At 31.6% G+C, this 10,946-nt stretch overlaps 1 pseudogene; it reads left to right on the top strand.

Annotated features, from left to right (window-relative positions):
• The first annotated feature begins 2,574 nt into the window (after positions 1–2,574).
• On the top strand, positions 2,575–3,521 carry LOC122679076 (annotated as a pseudogene).
• The last annotated feature ends 7,425 nt before the right edge of the window (positions 3,522–10,946 follow it).

Raw genomic sequence — 10,946 nt, 5'->3', positions numbered from 1 at the left:
AATACTGAGACTAATTAAGAAGGAGGTGTGATCCAGGAATCAGTATTAAAAGTGAAGCAAAGCAAAACCTCCCCAGCTGATTCTAACGTATGGGAAATTTAACAAACATTGACCTAATTGACCTCTAGGGCCCTTTTTACTTTTCAGAAAGACCACATATCTATATATCTATATCTATCTATCTGTCTATCTGTATCTAATTTACTTTCTTTTTTACAAGAATAACTACATGGTTAGATCAAAGGATTTAGAACTTATGTAGGAGCAATTTTTGGTTCAGTCTTTGCATAATATAAAGACTAGGATATTTCTTGATGTCAAACTGGAGAGTCAGTCTGATCCTCTTTTGGTTCTAGCAAGTAAAAATAAGGTATATGAGACTTAGTAATAAATAGGTCTGTTTACTGAGTGCCCTCACTTGAATTGATCGAATGTATACTGTTAAACATGTTTGCAAGTAACTACACTTTCTTCAAAGCTTCTTTTAACGGAAAAAGGAGCTATTAAAATTCTTCAATGAGCTTCTTTTGGTATCTGCTGAATCTCAAGTAAGGTACCTGATTTTTTAAAAATCACAACTTTTTTAAAGATAGATTTCTTAATTTAGAAAAAAAATATGTTCAATCTCTCATATCCACTCTTAATGAACACTTTCTATTTCCCAGGTCCTACATATTTTATTTAATTTATATGCATCACTTAATTTAATCCTTTCAATACCACCCTATGGGATAGATGTTCTAAGACATATTTTGCTGATGAGAAGACAGAGGTTCATAAAATATGAACAGTTTGCCCAAGATTACTTATCCAGTGAGTGTCAGGACCTGGATTAAAACTTAGGTTTATGTGCATTAAATGCCACACTTTTAACTAATAAAACATTTTTTACTTCATAAAACCATAGTAACCATAGCAAAATTGGTTTCAGTTTTTCTGACTCTATTATAGTTTTGATTTTGTAAAACTATCCAAATTAAAATGACTTCAAATATGACATTAATTTTATTGATGGGAAGTTTTTTTTGATATTTCAGAAATTAAAGATAGAAATGGACACAAATTTATAACATAAAATTTCATCTTTTCCACTTGGATTTAATTTTTCAGATATATTAAAATTATTGATGTTTTATCCACACACATCTTTAGTGTTTGATATTAAGCATTGATAGTTGTTTTAAAAAGCAAAACTTGTGCAACACAGGTTTTGTTTGCTCTATGTATTTCCATTAATGTCTTCTGTTTGATTAATAATATAGACAAAGAAAAAAATACTTCTTAGGAAAGTCAATCTTGTACTTCTTGTATCATAAAGTTTGCTTCTGTATAAACAATAATTCATGTACTGAGATGTTAATGCTTTACATTAAAGGAAAAAGATGTGCTGGAGTCTGGCTGCAGAAAGGAAGCAGGCCTACTAGCAGTCAGAGTTAAGTGGGAAAGGAGCAGAGGCTGAAAAGTGTGAAGCTAGTGTAGGAGGTAAGAGTTCATTCATCATTTCAGATGACTGTAAGACTGGTGCTTCACTCCATCCCATGAAACTATAATCCCATGTTTCCTAATGTCTTTTATATAGCAGGATGTTTTAAGACAGTCAAACTAACTGCATTTTGTGATAGGAAAAAGTATTGACCTAATTTTTCACCTGATATTCATTCCTAAAACAAAAGTAATTTTTTACGTGGCTATTTGTTAATTTAACTAACATTTATTTTGAATTTAATATGTTCCAGTAACTGCAAATACTGCTTTTTATACTCAATTTCACATTTTTATTACAACAATCCTATAAAGTAGGTATTATTACCTCCCATTTCACAGAAGAGGGCTTCAGGCATTGAAAATGTAGGTAGCAATTTTAGATTATTTCAGATTGAAAGAGGTGAAATTTGGACTTAGTCCATCTAATTCCAAAGTTCTGAACAAATGGCATAAAATGACTCATAGCATCACTATCCCAGACATCTTCTACCCATCTACATTTCTCATATCATTGACATTGAATATATTAGAAAAACATATATATTTGGCTACTGGTCTTTCCAAAAGTAAAGTTATTCTGTTAGATATGTTGCCAAGAGAACTTCATATTCCAATAGCATTGTTTCTCTCATTTGCAGCCATGTGGATGAACCTGGAGGGTGAAATAAGTCAAACAGAGAAAGGCAAATACTGTATGATATCACTTATCTGTGGAATCTAAAGAATACAACAAACTAGTGACTATAACAAAAAAGAAGCAGGCTCACAAATATAGAGAACAATCTAGTGGTTACCATTGGGGTGAGGTTGGGGGAAGGAGAAATATAGGGATAGGGGAGTAAAAGGTAAAAACTGTCATACATAAAATAAGCTACAAGGATATATTGTACAACACAGGGAATATAGCCAATATTTTTAAAAACTATAAATTTAGTATAACTTCAAAATTGTGAATCACTATATTGTATACCTATAACATATAATATTGTACATGAACTATATTTCAATTTTAAAAAAAGAATGGAAAGTTGACAAGGCTTTCCATAGGATTCGTGGTCACCCACAGATTTTCTCAGATAGGTCTCAGCTATGAAGAATGAACTGAATAAGAATTACTCAGAAGTGATGGAGTTTATTCTACTGGTATTCTGAACATCTCCAGATGTACAGCTTCTCTTATTTTCACTCTTCTTGCTTATCTACATGGTCATTATGGTGGGAAATATCAGCATGTTAGTTGTCATTAAAATCAACTCCAGACTTCATACCCCTATATATTTCTTTCTTAGAAATCTGTCTTATCTAGATCTCTGCTACTCCTCCATCATTGCTCCCAAAACTCTGGCCACTTTCTTACCCAAAGACGAGAATTTCTTACAATGGCTGAGCAACCCAGTTCTTTTTCTTTGCTCTCTTTGTTGGGATGAAGGCTTTCTTCTAGCTGTAATGGCATATGATCGCTTCTTAGCCACTTGCTCGCCCTTCCTCTACGCTGTCCATATGTTCCAGCATGCTTGTGTTCATTTGGTGATTGCCTCCTACGTCTGTGGCTGCACCAACTCCATGATCCAAACAGGTTTCACCTTCAGTTTGCGTTTCTGTGGAGAAAACAGATTGGACCACTTTTTCTGTGATGTCCCAGCCCTGATCAAGATCTCCTGTGTGGACACCTTGGTGAATGAGATTGTACTCTTTTTATTCTCTCTGCCCTCATCATCATCACTACCACACCTGTCATTCTGGTTTCTTACGCATGTATCCTCTCCACTGTTCTAAAGAACCCCTCAACTCATGGCAGGAGTAAGACCTTCGCCACTTGGAGCTCTCATATCACTGTGGTGAGTTTGTTCTCTGGAACTGTATTCTTCATGTATGCCCAGCCTGGAGCCATCTCTTCACCAGAGATGAACAAGATTATAGCTGTATTCTACACTCTTATCATCCCTATGTTGAATCCTCTGATTTATAGTCTAAGGAATAGAGAGGTTAAAAATGCTGTAAAAAGGATATTGTTGAGAAAAAAATCTTTTCATTGACCTCTGGCCATCTGTAAAACTGTAGGCTAGATTAAAATCAATATATGTAATAATTTGTTATGGAATAATTTTAAGTTCATCTATGTTTTTGAAGATTCGAGTTTATTTTTTAACATAATAGATTTTTTTAAATGAATGAAAATCAATGTATATATTTTATATTACTTCATAGTTATTTTATGGTATGATATCTGTTTGTTACAGAAGTTTGTTTCTGTTTGATTTGCTTCAGTTCAGTTCAGTTCAGTCGCTCAGTCGTGTCCGACGTTTTGCTTAGGTATATTCAAAATTACAACTCATGAATACAGTACTGCTAAATAAGTACACACACTAAATGTATTAATATAATATCTGAAAATATATATGATTATATGAATATCTATATATCCATCTATATATCTGGGGGAAAAAGAAAGAGACACTATTAAAATTTCTATGGAATTTGTTTTCTCCAAATCATAGTTGAGTTTGCCAGTATCCAATCTTTGCAAATGAGAGTTGAAAGTGCCACAGTGATATAAATCATTGGCCTTGCTCAGATAATTATATGAAGGGGTGGTACAAAGTATTACACCTATAATATCCTTAATAGTCCAAACATTAATGATTTCATCAAGGAACAAAAAATTTTTTAAAAAATAAATAAATGTGGTATGGTTGCTGTACACCTATTTGTAACGGGGAGTCTTAATAATAAGTGTTTGGTAATATTTTTAGTATCACTTACATTTATTGAGGGCTTCCCTGGTGGCTCAATGGTAAAGAATCTGCCTGCTAATATAGGAGATGAGGGTTCCATCTCTGGGTTGGGAAGATTCCCCTGGAGAAGAAAATGACAACCCACTTCAGTGTTCTTGCCTGGGAAATCCCATGGAGAGAGCAGCCTGGTGGGCTACATTCCATGGGGTCACAAAAGAGTTGGACACAACTTAGGGACTAAACACATACTTATTGATCTCATTACTTTCTTTCTTGTAATGTTTGTAATCTATATATTGATTGAAAATCCTTATTTTCCTCTAGATTTGAAAAAAGCATTGTCATGGAGTGACATAAAATAGTGTCTTATAGTAATTAATTCTTTTGATGTCTGTAATTATACATTTTTATTTTTAATTCTTAGGATTTTATTCCATTTTAGTTCCTTAATTAAATCTGCCATGGATTTGACTTTATACCTAGAATTTTGAGTTCCATATAATTATTTTCAAAGTAGTTTATGATGTGACATCTAGGTGTTACATAGGTTTCCTGTTCTAGTTTTGCTTTGTTTAGATGTATTCCAAACTGCAACTCATAAATATTGTACTATTTAAATTAATTGATAAATACACACATTATGTCCCTTAATCAATATCTGCATGGACATTTGCATATCTCCATGATTATTTTAATATATCTAAGGTTTTTCTGGTTTTGTTAATCTTTTGTTTCTGAATTCATTAGTTGAAGGTTTGTTGATTTATTTTCTGTTTTTACTTTAATGGAAAGTGTTTAAGACTTTTATATAGTTTTCAATGTAATTTTCCTTTGCTTTCATTATTATAGTCAATATAAATAATTTTTCTTTTTAATATTCTTTTTATTAAAGTGTTATGTAGATGAGGTTTGTTCTTTCAGTATAGTAGATTTATTTAGACAATATATTTTTGTTGTTGATTTATAGTTTTATTGTCTTAAGTTCAGAGTATTTAAACTCAAAAAACCTTTATGGTGGAATTTCTGGGGCACATTTAGTTAGCTAATAAACTTGTAAATATTCCACAATTTAAGGAAACTATGTCATCCTAATATGCATTATCAAATTGGATTTTAAACACATTGAATATGTGTTTATTTATGTCTTTAATCTTTTGTTAATGTTTTGTAGTTTTAGCTCCTTTGTTAATTCATAAATATTTATTATTTTAGTTACTATTTTTACTCTTAGAATACTTTTCTTAATTTTCTTTTTAGTTGTTCATTATTAATATATGGAAATGCAGCTGATTTTTGTGTAACTTTGTATTCTGCTACTTTGCTGAATTTATTTGTTCTAAGAGTTTATTTTGTGTGTGTGTATGTGTGTGTGTGTGTAATAGTTAAGGTTTTCTATGCATAAAATCATATTATCTCCAATCAGAGATAATTTTCTTTCTTTCCAGTTTGGATGCTTTTTTTTTTTCTTGTCAAAATTGCTCTTTCTAGAACTATAGTACTGTGTTGAAAACTATTGGCAAAAGTGGGCATCCTTGCATTGTTTCTTAACCTAGGGGGAAAGTTTCAGTCTTTTATCATTAAATATGATGTTTGCTGTGGGTTTTTCATATATGGCCTTTATTATGATGAGGTTCTTTCCTTCTATTCATAGTTTGTTGAATGTTTTTGCCATGAAAGTGTATTGATTTTTGTTAAATGCTTTTTCGACATCAATTTAGATAATTGCTTTTTGCCCTATTCATTTGTTTAATGTGGTGTGTTATGTTGATCCAATTTCATGTGTAAGACTATCCTTGCATTCCAGAAATAAAACACACTTTATCATTCTTATTAAAATACTTTAGCAAAATTCTGTTTGCTCACATTTTTTTGAAAATTTTTGATTTTTAAATATTTTTGAGTAAATGGGATATTTTGGTCCTTTAAGGAATTTTTTCATTTATGTTATTAAAATTTTTCACACTAAGTTGTTCATAATATTCCCTAATAGTCTTTTAATTCCCTAATAGTAATAGATACCCTCTTATTCCTGACAGTGGTTAATATGTGTCCAATGTTCTAATTATTAGTTGGCTAAAGTTTATCAATTTTATTGATGTTTTCTTGGAAACGTTTTTATATACAATGATTTGCTTTTCTTTTTTCCTGTTTTTTTTAATTTCTAAATTTTACTGCTTCCTCTTGTTATCTTTATTACTTCCTTTCTTCAGATTATTTTGCATCTTGATTTTTCTTATTTTATTACTTAAGATAGAAGCTTAAGTAAGTATTTCATACTTTTTTGTTATCCTATCTATACATTAATTTCTATACATTTTCCTGCAGGCCTACTTTAGCTTAATCTCAGTAATTCTGATAAGTTTTTTCAATAACATTCAATGTAAATGAGTTAATTTTTTTTCTTTTTATTTATTCTTGCTTTCACCCATGGATTTTTAGATGCTATTCCAGCCATTTTGAGACTTTCTGGATGCCTTAAATTTTTTATTATTTTTGATTCCTAATTAAATGTTGTGGTAGGGGAACACATTCTGAGTGATTCAGTTATTTAAAAATATACTGAGAATTTTATATGGCCCAGGATATTATCTATTTGATCAACATTTTATGTACAATTTAAAAGATGCTGTTGCAAGAAATGTTTAAAGAATGTTAAATGTAATTCTTAATAAATGTCAATTAGATTAAGACAGTTGCTAATATCACTTGTCTTCTATGTTTTTACTGATTTGAAGTTTTGTTAGTGTGGACATTCACATTTATAATTGTTGATTTTTACTGGGTTATCGACCTATTTATCACTTTAATAAGTGGGCCAATAATGTTTGTCCCTCGTTAAACACTTTGTTTTAGAATCTAACTTGTCTGATACTAATATTGCTAACCCAGCATTCTTATCCTTACATAGTACATGTTTAGTTTTTTTTTTTCCAGTTTTTTACTTTCATATATTTGTTTTCTCAGTTAACTTGTCACTTTGCTCCTTCTTTAGTGCTATTTGTTATACATATTACATCTAAATGTTGTAGATCAGATTATTTAAATATTGCCTTTATTGCTTTCTGCATAATTGCTTATTGAACTATTGGTTTAGTTTTTTCCCCCATTAATACAATGTCTTGGCTTCTACAGTCTTTTAGTTTAACCAATGAGGTGAAAGATCTATTCTTGGAAAACTAAGAAATTGAAGAAGACAGATAATGGAAATATACCCTCTTTTCATGGATTGGAGAAATTAATATTGTTAAAATGTTATAATATACAAAGCCTTTTATAGACCCAGTGTAATATCTCTGAAATTTCCAATGTTGTTTTTTACAAAAATAGAAGAACACAATCTTAAAAGTGATATGGAACCACAAAAGACTCTGCAGACCAATTTTGAAAGAAAAAAAAAGGTTAAAACTGGAGGCATCACATTATTTTGGACAAAGACTCATAGGTGAAAGTGAAAGCTGCTCAGTCATGTCTGACTCTTTGTGACCCCCATGGACTATACCGTCCTTGGAATTCTCCAGGCCAGAATACTGGAGTGGGTAGCCTTTCCCTTCTCCAGGGGATCTTGCCAACCCAGGGATCAAACCCAGGTCTCCCGCATTGCAGGCAGATTCTTTACCAGATGAGCCACAAGGGACACTTTTGGACAAAGACTCATAAGCAGTTTATTAAATAAATTGAGGAATGCTCATGAAAATATCTACTTTCAAATTGACAAAAAATGTAGCATATTGTCAGTCACCTACAATTTTCACATAAAACCCCAATCAAAATCAGAGTTTTAAAAATGTATTTGGCATCACACTCTCTGATTTAAAATGATACTAAAAAGCTAGAGTATTCAGAACAGTAGGATTTACTAGCAAAAAAGATTCATAGACCAGTGAAATAGAATTGAGAACCTAGAAGTGAACCTATGCATATCTAGTCAAAATTTTTGACAAGAGAGTCAAGAATAATCAATAGGGAATACATGGTGCTGGGAAAACTGGATATGCACTTGCGAACGAGTAAAACTGGATCCTTATACCACCTACAAAAAGTAACTTAAAATTGATTAAGGACTCAAATGTAAGACTTGAAACTCTAAAATTCCTAGAAGAAAATGTAGGGGGAAAGCTCCTTGATGTTGGTCTTATCAATGACTTGTAGATATGACACCAAAAGCACAAGCGAGAAAAGAAGTAAAAGTGGGACTCTATAAAAGTACAGAGCTTCTGTAGAGCAAAGGAAACACTCAGAGGCAACGTACTTCCAAACCACATATCTGGCAAGTAATTAAAATCTAAAATATATAAGAAATCCTTACAACTCAGTAGCAAAAACACAAATAATCTAATTTAAAAATGGGCAGAAGACCCAAATAGACATAGACCAAAATAGAAGACCCAACTGAACAAAGAAAACATGTATATGAAAATTTCTTAAGCATCACTAGTCATCAGAGAAATGCAGATCAAAACCACTTCACCCTGTTAGGCTGGCTATTATCAAAAAGACAAGAAATAAAAAGTGTTGGTGAGAATGTAGAGAAGTGGAACACTAGTGCATTGTTAGTGGTGGTGTAAATTGGTAGACCACTTTGGAAAACACTTTTATGGTTCCTCAAAAAATTAAAAATAGAACTACCATATGATCAACCAATTCCACTTCTTGGTATATATCTGAAGGATATATCAATAAAAATTAGTGTTTCAATGATATATACACACATATTTGTACCAGTTTTCCGTGATAACCTTTATAGCAGAAGGTCTGTATTAGAAGCAGAGATTGCTTCCGTTTGTTGCCATGCATTCTTAGTCTCTTTCAGTGTGAAATAGGAGTATCACAGAAGTGATGCTGTCTTATTGTGTCAAGTTGGTGGCAGATGAATTCATTTGGTCATGTTCCTGATAATTTTTACTTTAATCATTTAACACAAAAGTCTCTGCTGGCCTTCTCTTTAAAGTTAAGCATTGTTCAATTTGAAATACATACATGAAAGTGAAAGTCGCTCAGTCCTGTTTGACTCTGTGACCCCATGGACTATACAATCCATGGAATTCTCCACTCCAGAATACTGCAGTGGGTAGCCTTTCCCTTCTCCAGGGGATCTTGCCAACCCAGGGATCAAACCCAGGTCTCCTGCATTGCAGGTGGATTCTTTACCAACTGAGCTATCAGGGAAGCCAAAATACATACATACATGTGTACATACATATTTGATTAATAAATCACTAATAGATTCAGAGTGTGCTTTGTCACTCAGTCATGTTTGACTCTTTCCGATCCATTACTGTAGCCCATCAAGCTCCTCTGTCCATGGTATTCTCCAGGCAAGAACACTGGAATGGTTAGCCATTCCCTTCTCCAGAGTATCTTCCCTACCCAGGGATCAAACCCGAGTCTCCTTCACTGGAGGCAGATTCTTTATCGTCTGAGCCACACTGTATTATTTTGTGGGTTGTACCATTTTACTATCAGTCTTGATGCTCAAATTGTGCTGTGTTTGAAGGCTGGCTTCCATGTCATTCTGTAATGTTCCTATTGATCTTTTATGTACTTACTTTCTAGCATAAGTTCATAAATAAGAATTCAGTAAAGAAATGAATACATACATACACAATTTCATAAGTTTATAATATGCATACACTTGTGAGAAATAAATGGTTCATTAATGACAACCATGATAATTCTCTACTCTTGGCTTTATTATATTTTTAATTCAATATTTGTTTATTCTTATTTTTGTAGAATAAAAGTATTTAAGAATCACAGTATCTTCAATATTAGTATATTTTCATTTTATAGCTTTATACTACTACTACTACTACTAGTTCTACATAAAATTACTTTCTGTTATCTCAAATTGCAAGTTTAGTTTCCTATTAGAATTAATACTTCTGGTATTGTTAGCTTCATTTTCAAAATCAGTTAGGTCCCTTTCCTTTTTTCTCTTTGTAAAATTATTTTCTTCTTTTACTATAATTTTTCTGAAAATTTCTTGTCCTATATTTATATCTCAGAAATGTTATTTTTAACTTAATGTGTTATCAAATTAATCATTTTCTACAAATATTTTGGGGAAATATGTTTTATGTTTGAATGATAAATTGTTTAATATATAGGTAACAAAAATTTTTCAAAGTTTCTCATTTTCCATATTTTATGTATTCTTTCATCTAGTCTGTTGCTAGTTTTAGAAGTATATAGATATTCTCTAATACAGTTTTCATTATAGTCAATTTAATCATGTATTTAAATTTTTAAAAATATATTTTGCTATGCTTTTTATATTATAATCTTTATTATCAACTGGACCAAGAAATAGTCGAAGAGGCAAAACATGGCAATTTCTGAAGACTCATTTAACTATGACATTTTCTACATGACAAGCAGAATTATGAAACCTAGGCTGAGTAATTTAAGGAAGCTGACAAGTCTCCTGTTTTAAATGTTTGCTTTATTTTCTATAAAATATGATATGTATCTGGTCATTTATGTTGCATATTTTTCAGTCAGGGGAATAGACCTGGAAATGGAGGATACATTCATTTGTATGGATTTTTTAATTTAGACTTAAAAATAATCTATGGCACATAAAACTCTTGAGAATTTAAAATGTAGAATGAATATCCTATGTGCACATTTCTTGCTGGTACCAATTCGCCACTAGAATCCAGCTTTCTTTATTCCTAATTCCGTATTTTTTCATAATACCTTACCCAAACCTAGAATAGATAAGAA

This window comes from Cervus elaphus, chromosome 3 (assembly GCF_910594005.1).
Source record: "Cervus elaphus chromosome 3, mCerEla1.1, whole genome shotgun sequence".
Classification (NCBI taxonomy): domain Eukaryota; kingdom Metazoa; phylum Chordata; class Mammalia; order Artiodactyla; family Cervidae; genus Cervus; species Cervus elaphus.
This window is presented reverse-complemented; position numbering and strand designations above follow the sequence as displayed.